A 23401-nucleotide genomic window follows, 5' to 3' on the forward strand; every position below is an offset into this window, starting at 1 on the left:
TGAAGAACTTCATGGCCACGTTGAATGAAGATTAAAACTTCTACTTTGAATGGATAATACATTTTTCACAAGAAGATGGATTCCCGTAATTAAAGTGAGAAAAGTCCAGGATGTAGGTATGCATTTATTTCAAGGTAGATTTGAAGCCAAACTATAATTAAGTTGCAATTTTGCAAGGGAGCAGAAATGTAAGATGAGATGAGTTCGTTGCAATTAAGAAAGTCTAAATTGAAGAAGGAGATTTTAGTTTTTGACAGCAGAGCAAATGAGAATACATTGGACTGAACAGATCAGCAGAAGCAGCAGTCATGGAAAAAAGTGGATTGTCAACATGTAGGCATTTAGCGATATTTTCATCTATTTACTAGCTAAGGCTGAGACATACATTTAAAATGGGCTGAAAGCAGAGCTGAGTGAGACCTTACAAGAAGCAGACCGTGCTAGAATTTAAAGAGTTCTAGAACTGTAGGAGAAAAAAAGCAGTTAAGCAGTGTATGTTGTTGAGTGACTGTATTAAATCTTGAAGGGTGAGAGTGAAAGTGAGAGCCCCCAAAGACATCCTTAAGAAAAAAATTAAAATGTTGCCTTGGAGTAAAAAGGGCACAGGATCTCTTAATATTCATTTTTATGTCCTAAAGGTGTTTGTAAGCTGGATTCACAGTGACTCTTATTCTGAAAGCAGGACGTCTTCTGTTTCATGATGAGTAATTTTTCTCAGAACAGGGCAAAGCATCACAACTGAATAGTGATAAACAGTGTCACAGTGCAAAGCTGCAAACCTCAGATGTGAAAATAGCATGCACGGAATAGGGCCCCAGTATTTTTGGTTTAATAAAAGGTTTTGGGTTTTTTTTGGGGGGGGGGGGGAGGGGGGGGGAGGGGGGATGGAGGGGGTGAAAATTAGGGCTAGTAATACTGCTAAGACAAATACCATTATTGTAAAAATGTCTTAAGTCTTTTCAGGAAGAGTGTATTGAACAATCTGGCATTTTAAAGAACCCCAAAGAGCAGATATGTCCCAAAACAAGTTGGTCTGAATTTCAGTAGAGCCAGTGAAGAAAAACCCACACATACATCATATTTTCTGGATGACAGAATGTAATGTGGCTTTAGGTAAAAAAGGCAATGCAATTAAACTTCTGTAGTACACTGGAATCTCCTTCTATCTTTCTTGTATATCTTCACAAGAGGCACTTCTCATCTTTGGTAAGTCATTGTCCAGCTCTGAGTCTAAGTATGTCATAGGAACAGCTTTGACAGGAATTCCTGCTTCTCCCTGTTGCAAACTCCAGTGTGGAATGCAGTTGTTGTGACATCTTGGCATATATTTCAGTTGTAAGGGCATTATATTTTTTTAGAGCATGGCCTCTTAGATGTCAAGCTTAATTTAAAACTGCTCAGTTAACAGAAAGCAAAAATGTTATTTTGCGTGCAAACAGGCAAACCTTGTGGAGCTGTCGTGTGTACTTCAGGCAGTGCTGCAGCCTCTCAGAAATGTACTGATCTCCAGTATGAACGCTTTTTATAACACATACTATGCTTTCTTCAGTACATCAGCCATTTGGATTCTTTGTTGCTACATTCACCTTCTGGAGTCCATGGTGGAAAGTTGCTGGAAAGGTACTGGTTTGCCAATGTAACAAGAGATGAATAGGTTTATTCCTCCTGGAAAACAAAACAGTCTGAGTCTAAATGATTGCTTCATTTTATTTTGTTAAAGGTGTTGAAAGTTGCAGTGTTTTTGTCAGACACGCTTGTTGTCTTAACACATCTGCATCATGTTTTCCCTTTAATTTTTCTGCACAGTGTCAGCCAGTTCTTACTACCCGAGGAAGATGTATGGAAGTAACATAATTTTGAAGACATGGCTTGGTAGCTTTCTTTTTGGATATTGCATAAGAAGTTCTGGCTTTGCTAATGCTGAGCTGTCTTTCTGTAGTGCATATGAAAAGAAAATTGGCTTCAAGGAAATCCACAGAGTAGTCTCTAAAAAGTTAACGAAAGGGTGAGGAAAGTTTAATGTGAGCTGTTGACCACCAAAAGATAACAGATTGGATAGTGATGGGAAAATAAGGAATGACAGAATGGAGTGAGTTTGTCCTAAAGCAACGAATTGCAAATGTCAAGCAGAAAACCTCCCCACCCAGATTCTTTCTGAGGATCTCTTACCAGTAGAAATGGTTTCTTCCACACCACCTCCTGCTGTGTTTCTGTGCCTCTTTCGTGGACGCTTTCCTGCCACCCTGTGGATTATTCAGCACAATGTGCTTCCCAGTATAAAATGCCAACAGTTGATAGATGAAGTTAATCTTTTTGAGACTGCAAGGATGATGATAAAGAGTATTTTACAGGCGGGAAGAAAGCCTAGTCCTGAACGGAGATACCCTGAACTGTTCTACGTTTTCACTGCAACAAACTCTTTCATATTATGCACCCGAAGAAAATGTTACTCAGAGCCCTTACAGTCAACAAAAAGCAGAAGGAATGTGGTGTTCAAAAGCTTCAGTCCCACCTCTTGTCTTTCCCAATTCAGGGCCAGCACGTATCAATACCTTTGGGATTCCTTCTTGCTTTGCCTTGCCAGAGCACTGAGGTGTTTTTATTGTCACCTGAATTGGTCTCCAGGCTGTATAAAATGCTGGCCCTTCTTAATGAAGTAACTTTAACACTGTTTTGTTTTGTTTTGTTTTGTTTTCCCTCACTAATTTAGCATTTGTCCCAAGGAAATTGCTATCCATGAATTTGTTCTGTACTGGAATAACATACTTGCTCTGTGTAGGCGGTTTCAAAATTAAGAAAATCAGTACATTGAGTTAATACTTTTCTATGTGTTTGTGAAGAGACCTCTGTAAGCAAAAGAAATGCAAAAAGCAGAAATATGAGAGCTGCAATCAATTGTGCAAATTGAAGTCACTTTAAAATAGCAGCGCTAGCAAGGTTTGTGTCCTGATCGAACCTCACTGACCTCAGCAAACAGATTCAGAAATCTCTCTGGGGTCTGAGCTTTGAATATCAAAGACGTCACATGCAGAGCTTGTTTATGGGGAATGTTAGAATTTTTGGTCAGAGATATTTCAGATTAGTAAGCATACTGATTTTGACTAAAATCATTTTAAAATCTCTCATTTTATTTTCAGTAAAAAATGTATTCAATTTCCCTTTTCAGAAACTGTATGGCCTTTGCTCCCTCTCCCTAACTTCCATCTCCTCATTCCCATCCCATTTGTGCCCTTCTCACTTTTTTGTTTTTCCTTTTTCCCACCTTTTAATTTTTATCCTGATTTTATCCCCACTTTTTTTCTGTCTTTCCCCTGCTGCTCCTCTTACTTTTCCTGTATTTCTGGTTGTTGGTTGTTTTTTCTGGTGGATTTCTTTTGGTTCTATTATTTCCCTATTTTTACTGCCTTTTCCACTTCAATTTCCTGCTGTGCATTCCCTACTTGCTTTGCTCCACCTGTCCCATTTGTTCTAAATGCTTTCAGGCCTCTGCTCCCTGCCTCACCATTCCCTCCGTCTCCTTACTTTTTCCTCCCTTGACTTCCTCTCAAGATTTTCAGGCTCCCCTTCTTTTCTTTTTGGTGCTCTCCATTCTCTTTCCCACTTTAGCTTTCCATTCTTTTAGGTTTCCATTCTTTTCTCAGCCTTTCAGGTTGTGGGTTTTTTTTCCTCTTCATTATTTTTCACTGTTTTTGGCCTGTTTTCACTGCCTATCTTTTCTGCTTCTGTTTTTCTTTCTCTCTCCCACTTCCTTTTCTCCCTTTACTTTCACTGATTTTCTCTGCTTTCCTCTTCTTTCTAATGCTTTTTACATCCTTTCCCCCATTCAGTGCTTCCTGTGTCTTTCTCCTCCTTTCCCCTCTTTATTTTCAATGCTTTTCAGGTGTTTGCTTTGCTTTCAGATTCCAATTTCAATGCTTTTCAGGCTTCTCCCTTCCCATTTCCATCTTTGCTTCAAATGTCTTTTAGTTCTATTCCCTTCTTTTTCTTCAGTATTTAACTCTTTCATTTTCCTCATTTTTTCTTTGGTATCAATTTTTTCATTGTCATTTTATTTTCGTGTATTTTCTGTTCTTTTTACATCTGCTCACATCTTGCATTTTTTTCATTCTTTTGATGCCTTTCATGTTCTTACTAATTTCTTGCACTGTTTCTTGCCACTTTATGCTATTTTAATGTCTGTAATTTCTTTACACATTTGCACTTTTCCTTTTGTTTCCATTTTCTTCTCTCTTCCTTTTTTGCTTTTTTTTTTTAATCTTCTTTATTCTTTCCCTATTTTTGCATCTCTCCTTGCTAAACATTCAAGCAAAGAGTTTGTTTCAGTACACAGAGAATAAAATATACACATTAAGTGCTGAGGCACAAAGAAAGTGCTGATAATCATAAATCATTTGAATTGGGAGGAACTCTTAAAGGCCATCTGGTCCAGCTCCCCTGCAAAGAACAGGGACACCCAAAGCTACACCAGGTACTCAGAGTCCCATCCAGCCTGACCTTGATTGTCTTCAGAGACACCGCCTCTCTGGACAACCTGTGCCAGAGCCTCATTACCCTAACTGTAAAGACTTTTTCCTTATATCCAAGCTGAATTTCTCCTCTTTTATTTTGAAACCATGTTCCCTTGTCCTATCACAGCAGACCCTGCTAAAGACTCTGTCCCCTTCTTACAGCCCCCTTTTAGACATTGAAAGGCTGCTGTCAGGTCTCCTAAGAGCCTTCTCCTCTAATCATGACGACTACTTCTTTCTCACTTCGATATCTCAAAGCTATTGTCATGTTTTTTCTCTTCTGTTAAATCCATTCCAATCTGTTGACTATACTGAGGAGTTGACTCTGAAGATGCACAATGCAAATTGTAGTTAGGTGGTACAAGATAGTGGACATGTTTGTACTTACCGATTTGGGGACTGAGGAACTTGGGGAGTAAAGGTCTGACATGGCGTCTGGATGAGGAGCTGCGAGATACGGTTTAGTAGCTTGTGGTGGCAGGGTCATTTCCAACCTTGTGATTCTATGATTCTATATCACCAGTGAATGTTTCTTCCTCAAACAAAACAGTCAGCTGAGATTTGAGAGATGTGGAATTCCCCTTACCACAGTGAGTTCAAAGAGGTATTCTGCCATACCACATCTTTCATCTGATTTCAAAATAGGTGTAAGAAAAGAAACAAGAGGCACTTTGAACTCCAGGCTTTAAAATTACCTTATTGATTGCAAGAAATTAGAGATTAATTTGGACCGGCAGAAGATGCAAAGAAGAGAGTAAGTGTGGTCTAGTGCAATGGCAGGGAAAGCAAAGGCATTTGAACTCAAGTTGGGAGCTATTACTGGGTATAGGTCACTGTGTAGGAAGGGAAAATTCCATATATTCTCTACATGAGTACTTTTCTCTTCTGTATGTCTGTGTCACAGGCAAAATGGTGAAGATGCCCTGTGTAGTTCAGGTGTCTCCTGCAGATTTATCTCTAGGGAATCTGACGGCATATAACGAATTTACATTGGGGTGGGGATTCATTTCATGAAACTCAAATGGAAGAAGAATGTCTAGGAAGTGTGGAAAAGGGATCTATTCACTTGGGAGAAATATAGGGATCTTGTCAGGGCGTGCAGAGATGCCAAAAGGAAAGCTAAGGCCAACTTAGAATTAAATCTGGTAAGGGAGGTCAAGGACAATAAAGGCTTTTTTAAGTATCTCAATAGCAAAAAGGAAGACTACAGAAAATCTGGGTCTGCTGCTGGGTGGAGTGGGTACCCTGGGAATGGATGACGCTGAATAGGCAGAGATACTGAACACATTCTTTACTTTAAACTTTACTGCTAAGACTGCTCCTTGGGGATCACAATCCTTGAAGATGAAAGAGAGAGTCTGGAGACTTCCCTTGATCAAAGAAGATCTAGTTAGAGACCTTCTAGTCAAATTGGACTCACACAAATCCAAGGGCCCTGGTTGGATGTAGCCACAAATGCTGAGAGAGCTGGCAGAAGTGACTGCCCACTCTTTGGGGCACCCACTCATCTTTGAAACATCTTTGAGAATGGGAGAGATGCCTAAGGAGAGGAGGAATACCGATGTCACTAGTCTTCAAAAAGGACAGCAAGGAGGAGCAGGGGAACGCCAGCCAGTTTCACCTCTGTCTCTGAGAAGGGGATAGAACAGCTTATTCTGGATATCATCTCCAAGCAATTGGAAGAGAAGAAGGTCGTCAGGAGTACTCAAGCTCTGTCAAATGAAAAATTATGCTCAGTAAATCTGGTAGCTTACTATGATGTCATCACAGGCTGGGTAGATGGAGAGAGAGTAGAGAATGTTGTCTATCTTGACTTAAGCAAGGTGTTTGACACTATTCTCCTAAAACATCCTTGTAGGTAAGTTTAGGAAGTGTTGGATAGATGAGTGGACAGTGAACTGGACTGAGAACAGGCTGACTAGCAGAGTCCAGTTGAAGGCCTATAGCTAGCAGTGTTCCCTAGATGTTGGTGCTGGATCTGGTCTTATTCAGCCTTTTCACCAGTGACCTAAATGATGGGATAGAGTCCACCCTTGGCAAGTTTGCTGATGATGTGAGGTGACTGATATACCAGAAAGCTGTACTGCATTCAGTGGGACCTGGACAAGGTGGGGAGATGGGTGGAGAGGAATTTGATGAAGTTCACCAAGAGCAAGTGTTGAGTCCTATAGCTGGGGAGGAATAACTGCATGCATCAGTGCAGATTAGGGGCTGACCTGCTGGAGAGGAGCTCTGGAGAGAAGGACCTGAGTGTCTTGGTGGGCAACAGGATGGCCATGAGAAAGCAGTATGCCCTCGTGACTGAGGTGACTGGTGGTGTCCTGGGGATACCAAAAAAGAGCATGGCCAGCAGGTTGAGGGAGGTGATCCTCCCCCTCTGCCCTGCCCTGGTGAGGCCACTTCTGGAACACTGTGTCCAGTTCTGGATTCTTCAGTAAAGGAAAGAGAGGGACCTACTGTAAAGGGTCCAGTTGAGATGATGAGGGGCCTGGAGAACCTCCCACACAAGGAAAGGCTGAGATCTGGGACTGTTCAGTCTGGAGATGAGAAGTCTGAGAGGGGATCTTGTCAATGTCTGTGAATATCTGAAGTGTGGGAATCAAATGTATGGAGTCAGGTTCTTTTCAGTATTACCCAATGATAGAATAAGGGGCAATGGGCACAGACTAGAACATGAGAAAAAACTTCCTTAATGGGAGGGTTACAGAGCACTGGAACAAGCTGACCAGAGAGGTTTTTGAGTCTACTTCTCTAGAGAAATTTAAGACCCTTCTGGATGTTTTCATGTGTGACCTATTGTAGAGAACCTGCTTTTGCAGGAAGTTGGACTCGATGATCTCCAGAGATCCCTTCTTACCCTTACAATTCTATGATTCTATGAGGGGCATACAATATTTATAATACATCTAATGTCATGTTCTCAGAATTGTAAATTCTGTTAGGAGAATATAAATACAAAGACATTAACCCAAGAATTCTAGGTATGTTTTACTGCAAACTTCAAACCTAGCTGCAGTGAACAGCCATAACATATTTTTTGCTTCTATTATTATTTTTTTGAGGAATCAAAGAGTTAATATAAACATGGTATAGGCCTTGAATGGTATTAGTTATAGTTTCAAAGCAAGAACTTGAATACGCTATTGGTAGTAGAGTAAGCCACACAAGAACTTACAACAAAGGGAAAATATTTAACATGGGATGCAGCAATCAAAGTGGCAAAGACTTTAAAAGGAGAGTAATGATACATGAAAAAAACATCAGTGGTAAAATTTAGGGGAGAATGATTCTGTGAGGCTCTGTTTCCACCTTAATTCCTGAGACTTGTCAATTTTTTTTTGTCTTTCAGAAAGAATGGGAAGCAAGGAATAAAGAGAAAGGGGCAGGAATGTTCTGTTTTTCCAATTGTCTTTATTTCAGCTAAAGAAAGGTAAGGAGTAAGGGAGGCTTCTCAGTAATGCTTACATGTTTAAAATAGAAGATGTTCAATCTGTGGGTGCCTGGAAACCATGAACTACTTTAAGGTTTATAAAGTTGACCAAGGGAAGGTAGTTATCAGGATAGCATATTGTATGTATAAGTGAGATACAGAAATCTCAGAATTTTATGGCCTATAGCCAGTGAAGAGAAGTCACAGCGGCATTCTTAACCTTGAAGACCTGAGGCAGCCTATGAATCTGAGAGATTTAAAGTGGAGCCTGTCCTGTCGCTGCCCACACTTTTCCTCTCTGTGAAGCAGCACAGAATTTCATTCTTTGTCTCCTCTTGAAGTGCTTGAGGGTTTTGGTCCTGCCTGTGTGACAAGACTTCATCCCTGAGGATGATGAGATATATTCCTTGATAACCTGGGTGTTAGTGCAATCACTGAGCACGTGTCCATAAAATTTGATTTCCAAGAGCACCTTCGGAAAGATTGATTGCTCAGATGCTCGAGAAGAGCAAAAACCTAAGTTGCCTCAACTCATTTGAAGCAACCTTTCTGCTCTGATCTAACAAGTCCAAGTTGAAAGGGTTCTCTTACATTTACACAGTCCTAATTATGCAGATGATTTTGTATTTGCTGTGTGTCTCATCAAAGCCTTTTGGCTTCCGTGGGAAATCCATTTTATTTTTCTCTCTCACCTTTCTCTGCCCTAAAAAAATGAGCACAGCTAGTCATTGCTTCATTGTTTTTCCTGAAAACGAATCTGCCTGATCATTTTTTATTTTCCTTTTGATGTTTTTAATAATAAATGGTTTTAGTAGTTTTTCTTTGTAAAAGTGAAGGACTTGTGGTGCCACAGTTCTTTGCTCTTTATACTTCTTTATACTTCGTGGAAGTGAGCTGTAAAACCAGAGTAGCCTGCAGTGAGATGATATGATTTTAGACATTAATCTCTGGAGATTTTACTCTCTTCCAAGTGCCAGTTGCATGGGCCCAGGATATAGCAAGCATAACACTCTCTCTTCTGACAAGATTTTGCTTGTGGTTCTGGCCACTGGAAATTAAGAAAATAATCACTTTGCTTGATCTATGCCAGCTCATCATGAATTTCACTTGATAAAAGAAATGATGTGGTGATTTTTATGCCTTGCTATTCATTACCTCTTTCAGAAAGTAGAGCATGGGCAATTTAGTTTCAGTAAGGGCTTTTCCTGGTTCTAATATATGTTTTTTTGGCTCTAGACTTTTTGGCTACATGGATAGAAATGGATGCAAAGCATATGTTTGAAGAAAATGCTTTTCTTAAAGCAGAAAACACTGGGAATTTAGTCTTCTTAATTGGAGATGAGTTCTAATTGCTGATTTGCTAAATGTAGTAGTTATAGATAATTGGAATGAATCACTAGAAATAGGAACTTACAATGGAGATAATTTACGTAGCCTTATCTCCATCAAGCACCATCTATTTTACTGTAAAATGAAATAACTTTTATGGCATTTTGTGTTTTGTTTTGTGGCTTTTTTTCTTTTTTTCTGGACAAATATTAAAAGTAATTTCAGAATGATACTAAAATATTTATTTAAACAGAAGTTATTGAGTTAGACAAACTCCAATATGGTTTTTTTTCCCTAAGTACAAATTGGTAATATAATTGTAGCTTATAACTGTGTGTTCACTTGGCATGTACATCTTTATTAAAACAAGCTGGCTGTTTATCCTTATTGGCTCTTCTAATCTTACCCCATGTGCCATCTAGAGGCAGTTTTGGTGAAGCAGCCTTGAATATCTTGGGTTAATATAATTTATAATTTCCATGAGCAGAAATAGTAATTTGATTCTCAACTTACTGTTAAAAACAATCTGTACAGTGAACAACATGGTTGAGTAACAAAAAAATAGTGTGCATTTTACTTTAGCCATCGTCTGAAACGTATGCCCTCATTTAGCTGCTTATAATCACTGCTGTTCCTCATGGATTAAGGGTGGTAACAAATGTGATAACACAGAGAAGAAAATATAATAAAAATGTCATGATCACTCCAGAAAAACTATTCTACACAGATCAGATTTCAGCATTCACATGTTCTTCCTCATGAATGATAGAGCTGGAAGTCTTTCTCCTTGTCTGTCCACCATTTTGCTCCTTCTCCACAAAGGATTCCTTTTCTCAAGATTTTCTGATTTTAGCAAAAATGAATAAATAAATAAAATAATTAAAAAAAAAAAAACTGAAAAAACACAAAAACCCAAGAAATGAGAGAACACAGTCTACTTACCCCAGTGCTCTACTTACATTTTAAATTTGTTTAAATGTTGTTTACATTTGTTTAAATGAGAAGCAATATAACATCGTTCTTGACAAGAGAAGTGTAAGTCTTTTGCTCTATTTCATCATCTGTAAAGCAAAGGGAACTGAATGATTCCTGCTGTCTGTGTAGCTGTGACTGTGTAAAAGAGAGACCCAAAGCCATCTGCTTACATGGTTTCCTCTGTTAAGGAGACACTCAGTGGGAGCCTGGGGCAGGGAAGGAAAGCATGATGATATTTCAGAGGATGGAAGTTACAGCAAAGCGAATGAAAACAATAACAATATCTGAGGTGACACACAGAAGGTCCTGGATTAGCGTCTGTGTCCTTACTAGACATCTGGAAACAAGGTGAGGAAAACAATGGCAAATCCCATAGAGGATGCATGGTGGTAAACTTGGGCAAAGTTCATGGAGGCTGTGAGGAACCTGAGAAGCATCTCACCAAGCTGGGGAGGCCACCCAATGGCATTTGGCTATCTGCAGCACAGCACAGTTATCTAGTGGGAAGGAATTAGAGAGGAGTGTGAAGAAAGGGTGGAGAGAGTGGAAAACTCTCATGGAGGGAGGCTGAAAAGACTCGGGCTGCTTATTTAACAAGGAGCAAAAAACATAAAATGTACCTTTGTGTGAAAGGACTTAATGGAAACTTCTGTTCACCTGTTGATTCATATGGTTAAATAATGGTGAAATTCATATGGTGAAATTACTTTGCTGAAAAATTGAAATTGAGTTGCAGTTGAAAATGATGAAGTCAAGGCTTTCCTATCCTTCACAGTTCTAAGTTCATATAACTCCTTCCCCTAACTTTAATTGAAACTGAGGACTGAAGAGAAAGTGTTAGATAACATAAGGACAGTGGTTAATTAAAATGAATAATGGATAATTAAGAGGAAAATGAACCCTCAACCTTACAGGCACTCATCCAACCCAATCCTTGAAAGTTAGGAGAAAACTTCCTTGCTATTTCTTGGTACAAAGAGCTGCCTGTATTGCTTCCTGCTGTAGCTGCTCTCTTTGAAAGTTTGGTGCCTGCTATAGTTAGGGACAAGACTACGAGGATCCTTTCTGTGACCATGTACGGGCTTTCTCAAAGCCTGCCTGTCCTGCAACCTTCTCCTTCATCACTGAATCCGCATTTGGCTTCCCTTGTATTACATAAAAAGCTTCTTGTACCCTTTTTTTGAATGTGGGCCAAACTCTCACAGCTGTGAGTTCAAGAAGGCATGTTTCAAAATCCGAATGAGAGAGGAGGATTTAGAAGGGGTAATCGGAGAACCAGGAAAAAGCAGATCTAAGCACGCACATTTCTACTGATTTGATTTTCCTTTTGTTTGGAAAAAAAGAAAAAAAGAAAACCAAAACGTGAAAATGCAACAAACTCTTCATAACCATCTGAAACAGGTTTCAGTCTAACTTGGTAGAGCCTTGTACCTGAAAAGAGGTACTTTAATTGGAATTAAAGTAGGCTCTGAAAGTATGTTTGTCCATGTCTAATTATAGCTGCTGTTCTGCATGTGTTTGATTTTGCAGCACGGATGGAGCAGCTATTTCACTTGGCTGTGTGTGTGTTGGCCTGCAACCTGCCCCCTCATTCACTGCATTCTGACACTATGTTTAGAAGCACCAACTATCCAAATTGTAACGGGCCTCATGTGTTGCATTTTGACTAGAAAAGTAGAAAAGTTAAAGCCAATTAAAACTAATGCAACAGCATTGATTTATTATTTTTTTTAATGTCGTTTTAAGATGTTCTAAAAATCTAGTTTGGCGCAGTATGCTGAAGGTACATTTACTAAGCAAATCTGTATTTTATCCGTTACGTTTCTCTTGCATTTGATGCCATCTCTCCTCAAGTATTAGCTTAGAAGAAAGACAGAATATTTCTCAAATGTGGTTTTGTAGAAAAGGGAATTAAATGTCTTCAGCTCTGTGGCCTTTTCATTCTCCCCATAAAACTGGCCAGAGCAACACGTGGCTCTGGTCATGGCAGGGGAAAGTAAAGTGATGTGCATGCAGCTCCCTTCCCATGTGCACTTATGGCACTGCCAACCTCTGGTTATTCTTTGTGCATTGTGACATTGTCTTGCATTCTTTTACTTACCATTCTTCACTTTTTTATCTGAATGCAATCACTTAGGCACAAATTGACATTGCAAAGAAGGTGAAATTTTGTACTTTTTCTTATGAAAGGATATTACTGAAAGGATATTCTGATATTCAGTAAGGAATTTTAAAAGCCTTTTACTGGAATGCATTGAAGGTAGAATTTGTGCTGTATTTCTAGGGGCAGAAAGATAAAAGTTAAAACTCAGTCTGAGATGTTTCAGGAGAACATAATTCAAGAAAGGGAGATGTACACAGTTGGATAAAATGCAGAGGCTGCAACTGTCAACACAGAAATAACTGAAAGTCAATTTGAGTTAAGAGACATGAGGGATGGACAGCTATTAATAATAATGAGACACTGAAAAAATCCCACAGCAGCCAATGGAAGAAATCTGAGAACATAATGCTATTAGAAGGATTTGTAAAAATAGTAAGATATGTTTGCAGGGGTGATTTCTCAGTCATGTTGTGAAGTAATGGAACATAAAATGTAAGTTTCTGGAGTTGAAGCATCAGAGATCCATAAGCAGTCAGAATTGTGGAACTAACCAAAACCCATACCAGAGAAAAAGTCTTACAGAAATAGCTGAACTGCTGTATCAGATGACTGCAGCAAAATTACATGTGATCCAGCACGGAACACTTGTACATATCACTCAAGAGTGGAACGTGAGAGGAAGAAAGCAGAGCGAATACAGCTCAAAGGAAGCAAAAAATCAGTGCTAATAAATAAACAAACAAATAAATAAAAATATCCTTTGAAATCCATCTGCATTTCTAGTGCGTTTATAATTTGCAATGAGTAGGAACCAATTTTTCCCAGTCATTGAGTTTGGACAAGAAATAGAAAAAAAGTAAAGCAGCGCAGGCTCAGTGGAAAAGATAAGAGTCTTAAGTGAGGCTGGCTTAACTGAGTGTTAAGGGCCACAAAAAATGGTCCAAGAGAAGGAATACTTCCCCTATGAGGACAGGCTGAAAGAGCTGTAGCTGTTTGGCTTAGAGAAGAGAAGGCTCTGTGGAGACCTTATTGTGGCCTGTCATGAGGGATAGAGGAAAGATGGGGACAGGCTCTTCAGCAGGGTCTGTTGTGATAGGACAAGGGGAAATGGCTTCAAACTAGACTAGGGGAGATTTAGACTGGGTGTAAGGATGCTGTTGGCTTCTGGTCATCACATAAGACCTTCCCTCACTGGAATGAGTTGTGTCTCCCCTAGCTCATCTCTTGGACAGTAATGCTGCATGCAGACACTACGTTGCGTACCTTGAACTTAGGCTGAGATGCTTACATGGTAACTCATGTGCCCTAGTTATTACTGTTCAGCAAGGAGTAAATAAAAATGCTTTACAGCCCACCATGTTAAACGGCATTCAACCGTAGGTCATTTACAAAATCAGATGGTTTTAAGATGATCCTGCAATGTGCTGAGTAGCTCCAGTAGCACCCATAGACTCTAATTTGGGAAAGGTATTTGTATACACCCACCACCTTAGGTGCCTCTGTTCCTTTGCCTAAAGACAAAATTTCCTAAACTGATGGCACAATGCCTTCAAATCTTATTTAAAATAATAATAATAAAAAAAAATCCCCAAACAATGTAAATGTTGATTAAAAGGTTACTGTCTTGTTTTTCTACTAGTGCATTTCAGCAAAACATGAACAGCATAACTGCTGCAAGTTATGCTAGTAAATAATGCATGTTGTTTGGAAGTTGCATTCTTGTGATTATTTTGTATTACATCAACGTTTTATTCAGTTTTGTACAATGTATTAATTTTCTCTGAAGACTTAGATTACTTTTTTTTTGCTACTATTGTTCTTTCTACTGAAGTTATCTAAAGTGTGGTGTACAGGGAGTAATAATCTGACATATTGTGAAACTTTATCTGAATATTCTTTTTAATACCAGCAGGAGACTGAATCATAGATAAAGCTGTTTCTCCTCTTCTTTGTTTCCATAACAAAATCATAGAAACTGATTTTCAGTTATTTTACAGCTTAAGAAGAAAATGTATATTAGTGATCAGGTGAGGGAGCTGGTAAGTATTTTGGTGATTCATATTCCCAGGTTTGCTTTTTTTGCCTGCTTTGTTCCTTCTGGTACATTTAATTTGCTTATCTAGTCTTACTCAATTTCTTTTTTTATTAAAAACTTTGGAACCTAAATATTCAGCCTAAATATTCAATCCAGGGAGGATATTCAGTGATATAGTACCTTGAAGTCTACTTGCTGTCATATGGAAAGCAAGCATCTTACCACATCATGCCCATCTTCCTTCTGTTCTTCTCTAGATGCCCTGAATGTGCTGTTTGCAGTGGCTGGCATCCTTCTCCTTCCCATCTGCACCTTGTCCCACCCCTCTCACATGGGCAGATGCACCATCACTGGGAATTAGGAAGGTGGCTTTGCAAGGAAATCTGAATAGTGCATCATCTTTGCAGTCTCCTGTTGGGCCATTGAAACACCAAGCCATCATTTTAACTTCTCCCTTCCACTGGCTTTCTTCTGCAAGTTCTCTTGCCCACACAGAATTCCTGCTTGAAGCTATTTCTTCAGCATTTCTACAAAGTTATACATTATGTTCCTCCAGAAGGTTTTGTGGGAATTAACTTTGCCTCTGTCCTTGAGCCCATTCTCTACCTGTTCTTACTGCTTGTTCCATCCTTAACAAATGTTCATTAGCCATATACGTGTAAAACTCTGTAATATGTCTCTCCATTCCTGTTTTCAGGAGTCTGTCCCTAGGGTGAGCTTCACTAAAACAGAGATTCATGGCCCATAAATTTAAACAAGATTTATATTTAAATGCCAGGTTTTTTTGTTACAAATTCAGTGGTAAATTATTGAAAGTCTTTCTTGTGTTTCTCCTTAGCACGGGAAAATAGCTCTCCAAAAATAGCAATGCTATGGTTTTATGTATAGCTTTAATTTTTATGTATAGCTTTAATTTTCCTTCTTGCAGCTTCTGTGTTTTTGGTTTTTTTTTTTTGGTGTGTGTGTGTGTGAGATGTTTACAAAAGCCATAGTACTGGATTCCCATGTTCATATTGAAGCCTTACCTAACTTAACAATACCGCTGCATTGTTTCATTTTCTCTTCATTGTTGTTGCTTCTCGTTTTATAATTGAGACTGAGAAAGTTAAGCTAAAATACCCAGGGTTATAATTTGAAGAAGATTATTTTGATTGCTTTGAATCATTTTTTGGCATGTGCTCAGAATTTAGATGGCTTTAATTTATTTTGATTTATTCCGCTTTCCTTATAAAAATCAAAGGTTGAGCTAGAGTTAACTATGATTGGCTTTGCTGAAGAAACAGATGTTGAAGAACCTGAACAATAAGAAATAGTTTACCTTGGTATGTAGTGAAATGCATGACCAGAATTCGTAGAGGAAGAAGACTGATAAGAAAAAGGGCAGTGTACTGAAAACTGAGTTGTCAGTGGGGAAATAGAATTTTGCAAAAATAAGATCAGCTTAAATGTGAAGCACATTCAAATAAATATCCATTAATTTGAAATCTGATTATAGTATGTTGCACGGTAATTTAGTGTTGTAATATTTAGAGAAAGCATGAAGGAGAATACATTCTCATGTAATGTGGGAAAGCGCCACTTGAAACTGCAAGTGCTAAAAAGGAGTTTCAGAATGTCTCAAAGATGCAGATAATTACCCAGCAAATCCTTTCTTTAAAATTGAAAATATCTCCATCCTATTGTCCTATTGTCTAACAGAACATTGTTTAATTTCAAGTACTCCAGCAGCAATAATAATACTCTTCCTAGGAAAATGACTGGAAGCTGAACTTTCATAAATTTCTTAGCAATTTAGGAGCTTAAGAACTATTGGAAATTATCTTACCTTTTGAAATATTAAGTGTGTTAAGATAACTAACTTTTAAACTTTTTAAACACTGGAGTTTGTGGTGCTAAACAATCGAAAATAGCATTTTGTCTATTGCAAGGTTACTTCATTCTTAAATGTCAGAGGAAAAGTGAATTTTTTTAAAAGAATCCCATGATTCTTTTATATAAGCAAATTTTCAATGTTTATCTGCTGTAGTGTGATCTTTGTGGCTAACAATGAAGAACTATGGTTATAGAAGAGATATGATCTGAACACACAACAGAAAAACATCATCAGTTTTGGCATAGATTCATGACAGACCATTTCTGTGACTGAGTAACCTCAGTTTTCAGATGAGCGTTTGTGCATACTCCTGTAGTGCCATAAAAGTGATGTTTGATGTATGCTTACATGTGCTGCATGAATAGGTCATCAGGGACCAATGGAGCTGCGCACTCTGTGATTGAATTTATGTGCTGCAGTTCTGCTCCTATCGGCAGGCCAGATGAAAGAGATAGTGAAGGCAAATAGGACAGATTTACTCAGCATTTCACTGATTTTCTGATGAAACAATTGCCAGATAAACCAAGAGTTAAATGCAACTTGCTGCTAAGGAATGTAGTTTGCCTTCTGCTGAGGTGAGTAGAATGTGAGTCAACCAAAGCATTTGGCTACGGCCCGCTTCCAGGTTTGAGGCTGAAACAAGATACTAGTTTGTCTACACCTGCTGTGCATCCATCATTTCTCAAAGTGCAGAGCCTTGTAGGTACACCACCTACAGGTGAATGGAAGCTCATAAAGACACTGCTTGGTTTTGGACAGGAATAGGAAGAAAACCCAGATCCGCTTGTACTCATGCCAAGTTCAGTTAATACTGTAAAATTGTATAACATTATGTTCAAAGTACGTTGGTTTTTCTTTTGTTTTGTTTGTTTATTTGTTTTCTCCTGGGTCCTGGAATTGCACAGGAAGTACTCTGGAAAACCAAAGATGGAAAAATGGAGCCTGTATTCCAGGCCATGAACTAAGGGCTCCAGGTCTTTACTAAGCTCTGGCCAATAGCTGGCTGTGCATTTGTACTTCAGTGGATTAAACACGAGCAAATAAAGTCAAAGGAATGCCCAAAGTTGGTTTTTGTTTGGGAGGAATTTATTTATTAACAGCCTTTTTTATTTTAGATTAGGTAAATAATTTTCCTATAACAATAATTTCTCATATATATTATTTAAAATTTAAATTAGTTGTCTGAATACAGGATTTTCTTGTGCTTCCTTAGTAAATATGCTTTCATCATTACCCATTCACAAGTGCATTGAATTTATTTCTAGGGAAATGCAGAAGACTTAAAGGTAGGTTAATAAGCCAAGCTATCACTTTTTCATACATATCTCCTATCTTCTCTTACTGTTAGAATAATGAAGTAGATGTGATTATGAAAACAAGTAGGTAATTGAACTTTGTAAAGATTGTTTTCCTGATTTCTCTTTATTTACCGACTAAGATGATTTGTGCATGCACTTATGCAATTTTACTAATTTATTCATAACATTATATGTACGTATTTTAGGGTAGGTATACATTTCTTTCTTACTAACTCAACTGTGTTATCATTTAACTTCCATAGTCTAACATTCTGCAAAAATGCAGAATGGCATGCAGAAATGCAGACAAAAAGTACTTGATATTTCAATAAAAAGATGTAACTGTGCCTTGGAGTGGTTTGGAAAAAATCTCTTTACCTGTTTGTTTTGCTTAGTAGCAGGAGTGAAACACTTTTGAAGGTTACAGATGTCTCGAAAAGAAGAGTTGTGGGGCAGCTTTCACTTTTAACTGAATAAAGTTTCCATTAAAACCATATAACGAAGTTATAACTGAAGTTCTGACTGCGGTCGTATTTCTTAATCTGGAATTCTCTTTAATTCTCTTAAACTGGAAATTATATTTCCGATTTGAGGCTTTGAAGAAATTGGAATTTGTAGCTACTGGTAAAGCAATTTCTAAATTAAGTCAAAATGTTCAGTCACGTTTATCTAAAAAAAGCACTTTAATTTGTGTTCTTTCATTTGCAAGATTAACTGGAAAAAGAAATGGTAACAGTTCTCTCACAGGGTCTGGCTTTAGCCATTAATGATTTTAAAATATGATGTTACTTATGGGAAACTGCATAGGCTGTTAAAATGTTGTTATTTGGTGGTTCTGATTACAGTTAAAATATAATATTGATATTAAAAATTAAGATTCCTTGATGATTTTTGTAAAGTAATGGTACTAGAGAACAGAAAAACAGTTTTAGATAGTTTTATGAGTCAAGTGGACATTGCTGATTCATGTCATAGAGATTTTTAGGCTTATGAATTTGAAAATTCTTGGTTTTGTCTTTATTGTAGTCATGTAAGATTTGTTCTGTGTGGTACAGCATGGGGAATGCTAAGTAGAAGCAACTGGTGAGTCAGCTGCCTACCTGCAGTGCTGGTGACTGGAGGGCCAGCAAGCTCAGAGGAGTGTTCCGTTTTGAGGCCTCAGACACAGACTGGGATTTCCAAGAAGAGTGCAGAGAATTTGCTGCCAGGTAGTTGAATTGCCAAGCAAAAATCTTGATAACAAATTCAGAATTTATTATTGCTGAATGTTTCTCTAAGGTACCCTAAGGTACTGCTGGAATACCTGGGTATTTCCATCTCTACACTCATGTAACCCTCTCCTTTTCACCCATTGCTTAAGGCTGTCAGCTGTGATGATGTCTTAATCATTAATTTCTTGGACAGCTATTCAGTTATTTCAGGTGGACACCTTCTCAGGCACAGCTCCAGTTTCAGTAAGTTACTTTGTTTTTCAACGTGAATTTGGTGGTAAATATGTACAGAACTTTTCAACTCACCTCCTTCCCTCTGTGTATATAGATATATATAACAGATATGTATATTTAAGAGCTTTTTGGAGTTCACAACAGATTGAACTGATAATTCATAACCTGATGGATAGAAACTGTAGAGGGAGGAAGGAGATCTGGGAAGAGCTTTTGCAATTCCATATTTGAGATTATCTGAGATTAAAAATTTTTGTTAAGAGTCGGTTAGGGAAGGAAGTTGAGTTTACAATTACCAAATCCCAGGTGGGCCCATGACATTTTGGTATGAACCCTTCACTAGTCAATTTTTATGGAAATGTTCAGAATGCCATATTGGGAAAAGCTTTATTTTAGCTGTAACGGAGTCATGGTAATAACTGACTCATACTGCAAGGGAAAAGATGATGGCAGCTCACTGCACTGCTAGATATCTCCAGCACAGTTTTATTTTATTTTAAAAAAATCTCTTATCTATTTGTTTTTACAGTAAATAAACTGACATTAATGTGATGATCTGAATTTGTTCATTATCAGCAAAGATGTCCAAAAATTTTTTTTAAACCTATTTCCAGAAAATATCCAGCTGAATAAAACATCTTGTTCCACTTTCTGAATGCTTTACTGTGTTATTTTGGAAATGCAAGAGGAAAAAACTGTGAAAAGACAATTCTCTTCCGATTTATCAAGAAGTCTTTTTTTAATGTTCATGAGTTTTTTCTATTAAGCAGTTCACTGTATTGATCTAGTTCTAATGAATTCTTTTTGAGAGGTCGTTTTTTTATGGCCACAAGTTTTTCATTTGTTTTTAGCAGATCTGAGTGTTAGCACAGAGAATGAACAATCATTAAAAAAGGAAAAGGAGATTCTTACTTAAATATTTGAATTTGAGCCACATTTGTCTGCCATTATTTAGGAAAATTTCTTTGCAGTTTTTCTTCCATTTCTTCTCTGGCAAATGAGACACAGCAAAGTTTGACTTTTTAGTAACAGTAATGTAGTAGTAGTAATGTAATAGTTATTGTATTATGTGATCTTGCTGGGATTTTTCATGTTCATTCTGACTTAATGTCTCCTAGGGCTAAAAGCTTTTCTAGAATCAATACCATGGGGACTACCAGCACACAGCTGATTTCTTCCTTGTCGCATAAATAAAGGCCAAAGATCCTAAACAAAGTCTTGAAAATGTGCAGTGTCTTTTGTGCATTGAACATCTTCTCCATTTCTTTTGAATTCAGTAAGTTTAAAAGGAATGTTGTCTTTTGCTTGTATAATGCGTTTCTAAAGAAGTAAGTGATAAACGTGATTCGAGTGACGAATTTTCTCCCTTGTCCTTTCTCATTATACAGATTTCATTTTGATGATATGAGTAGTTAAAAAAATATTGAACTTTAAAAGCAGTGGTTTTGGTTATGCATTGCTTTACAAGTGATGTTTTATGATTTTATATATATGTATGTGTCTGAATGAGAAAAAGATGTGTATGTATAAAAAATAAAAAAATGGCAGGTAGCATCATTTAGTTTTCAACATGTGATTCCTGCCCATTGGCCAAGACTTCTGCTGGGTTTCTTCTGTATACTTATATGTATTCCTTATACTTATTTGTAGTCCTTCCATTCCCTTTCCAGGAACTTTTTGTATTTGCTATGAACATCTTCAGCTTTTTGATAAGCGTTAACTTTCTAAGAACACAGATTATTTTCTGTTCTTCTAAAAATGAGCTCATTAGAAATGAGGAAGAACTGTTGACCTTTCTGCTAAGGGCTGAATTACAACTTTCCCTACAAAAGCTGCAGCATAAGTACAAACTGTGCAGCTTACTTTTCTTGCCTCACTGCTATGCCTTAACAACTTTTCAAGAGATCTGCCTTTGTGAGAGCCATGCTGTACTTCGTCCTTGGTGGTAGTGTCTTCAACACTTCCGGTAGTGCTTTAGTGATCTCTAAGTTTCTTAAGAACATGTGCCTAAAACCTACTGCAAAGTGAAAGGATGTAAATAGTGTTCCTGTGGCTCTCTTAAGACTTTGGCATGTATTTGATACTGATGGCACGTCACTGAGATGAAAGACCTTGCCTGGATCCATCATCCCCTAGGGAGCCCAAAAGCTGGAACAAAAGGCAGCACAAAATTCTCATACACTCATCTCAGCAGATGGCCCCTTTTTTTTCTTTTTTTTTTTTCTTTTCCAGAGATGCCTCCTCATTTATACTGATTTTAGTAAGAACTGATATATGTTCAGCATTGCTGAAAAATACATGTAGAGACTTAAGAAATCAGCTGTAGCACCCCATCCACTTAAACCAAAAATATTTCTGAGAATATGAAATAACTTCTGTTATGGTCTGAGCTAGATGCATTACCATGATTTCAAAGTGTAGCAGTTTGTGTTCCCCAAATCCAATTTATTACTGATATTTTCAGATTAGAGATTTCTTAGTAAGGTATCTTAATATTTTTCAGAAAATGTTTATTATTATTATTATTAGTAGTAGTAGTGGTAGTAGTAGTAGTAGTATTTTAATGTGAGTTTTATTTGATTAGAGTTATGTTCTTGGGAAGATTTCTTTGGTATTTGATGAACTCTGCTAATGATGCAGTTGTCCAGCTCCACTTCTTCAGCTCAACAGAAGGTTGTGCCTGATGTGGATCAAAGTGGGTCCAAAGAAGTGGATCCAACATTCCATACTGCATTGCCATCCTTCCTAAACTACCACCTCATGCACCATATTGTTTATCCTTTAATACAGATATTTCAGGGAGAAATTTGGGTCCTTCAGGTTTCTGTGGTGGGGAAGCAGGCAGGGTGGGTGGCTGAGAGGATTTGTGCTCACGTGCCACCCTGTGTTTTTGCCCGAGCTGGAAGAAATTCAGAGGACTCCAGTCCAACAGGCTTGAAAATCGCATAGGGGAAACTGGTGAAGTAACAACTCTCTACCAGTCCTTCCAATTTAAACCTTCCAGAAAAGTTATTGCAGTTGTTTGAGTAGTTTGAGGAGACTTCAGTGCAAACGGATAGCAAGATGGTGCTCGTAACTTCCAGAGGGATACCCGAGACCTGTAGCAGAGGATTTGGAGCTCCTGCTGCCTTCTGAAATAATAAGAAGAAAAAGAAGAAGAAGAAAGAAAAAGAAGTTGAGGAGGCTTCTCCCAGTTTTACTCCAAGAAAAAAACCTCAAAGCAGCTGGTATTATCTGGAAGTCCTGAATTTATATACTGTGTGGATGACACACGTGTTAGAAGGGATGAAAGAAGAACTGTGGTTTATACTTGTGAATTCGCTTGAAATAGAAAACAGATTTCACACTTGAGATGAAATAGCAAGATACACAGGTCTCTTTGGAACACTATCTTTGTGTATGATTTCTATGTGCTGTCTACATGAAACTGCATTAGAGCACCGGCGTGTGGGCAATAAATGGAAGAGTGGCAAGTGGTAAAATAAGTACTCTGTTACACTGAGGTTAACACAAGATTAACGTTTCTGAAAATCCAGGGAAGCTGAAAAAATGGGAATGAGTGGAAATAATATTGAACCAAATACGTAAAATGAAATGTACTCTAGAATGTGCAGTAACACCCCCTCTCTCCAACAGGCTAATCCTATAAGTTTAAAATTAACTCAGGAAGCATAAAAGAGAATCATTTATTATAAGTAATAAATAGATTTCCTGTCTTGTCTTTATAAATTGGATAGCAGAATGCTGCTTTCCAAACAACACGTTTATGAGCTGAAGGAACAAGAGTGTAAGAGAAGCCAATTTTTGTTCTTGTTTACTTAAATCTGATTTATAGGCTAAGTAGTGTCTGAATGAGGTAATGTAGTTTTTAACAGGGCTGATATTCTGAAAAGAAGTGTATTTTGGCAGACAAAAATTACAGTAATAGTAAGAAGTGGATGCTCTTTGGTGAGAATCTGCTGTTAGCTAAAGAAGTGTCCTACCCTCCCATTGTCATATAGACATTACATTTTCAGCTTTAAGCCTCTAATTCACTTCAACTTCAAGTATTAAGAGCAAATGGTATAAATTCACCATTCAGATCTCAACAAGCCAGAAATCCCACGTACCCCCTACCTCTGCCAGGAAGGTAGTACATCCATCCATCCTTGTAAGCTCTGCACCCGTCTCACAGTGAAGCTGGCATGACATAAAATGACTTGGCTTTCTTCCACCTCCCAGGAAGGCTGCTCAGGTAAGTGGTGTTCAGAATGCATCAAGCCCAGACCTTGCAGGATTTGGGGCCCCAGGAGACGTGCAATCTACTTGCATTCAGAAGTATAGACAAAGGCTGTGGTGATGCACCTCTGCGGAGAGCGATTGACTGCTGGACAAGGTAAGAAAAGTGAATTGTGTGCCTCCCCT

Source organism: Lagopus muta, chromosome 1 (genome assembly GCF_023343835.1).
Source record: "Lagopus muta isolate bLagMut1 chromosome 1, bLagMut1 primary, whole genome shotgun sequence".
Classification (NCBI taxonomy): Eukaryota; Metazoa; Chordata; class Aves; order Galliformes; family Phasianidae; genus Lagopus; species Lagopus muta.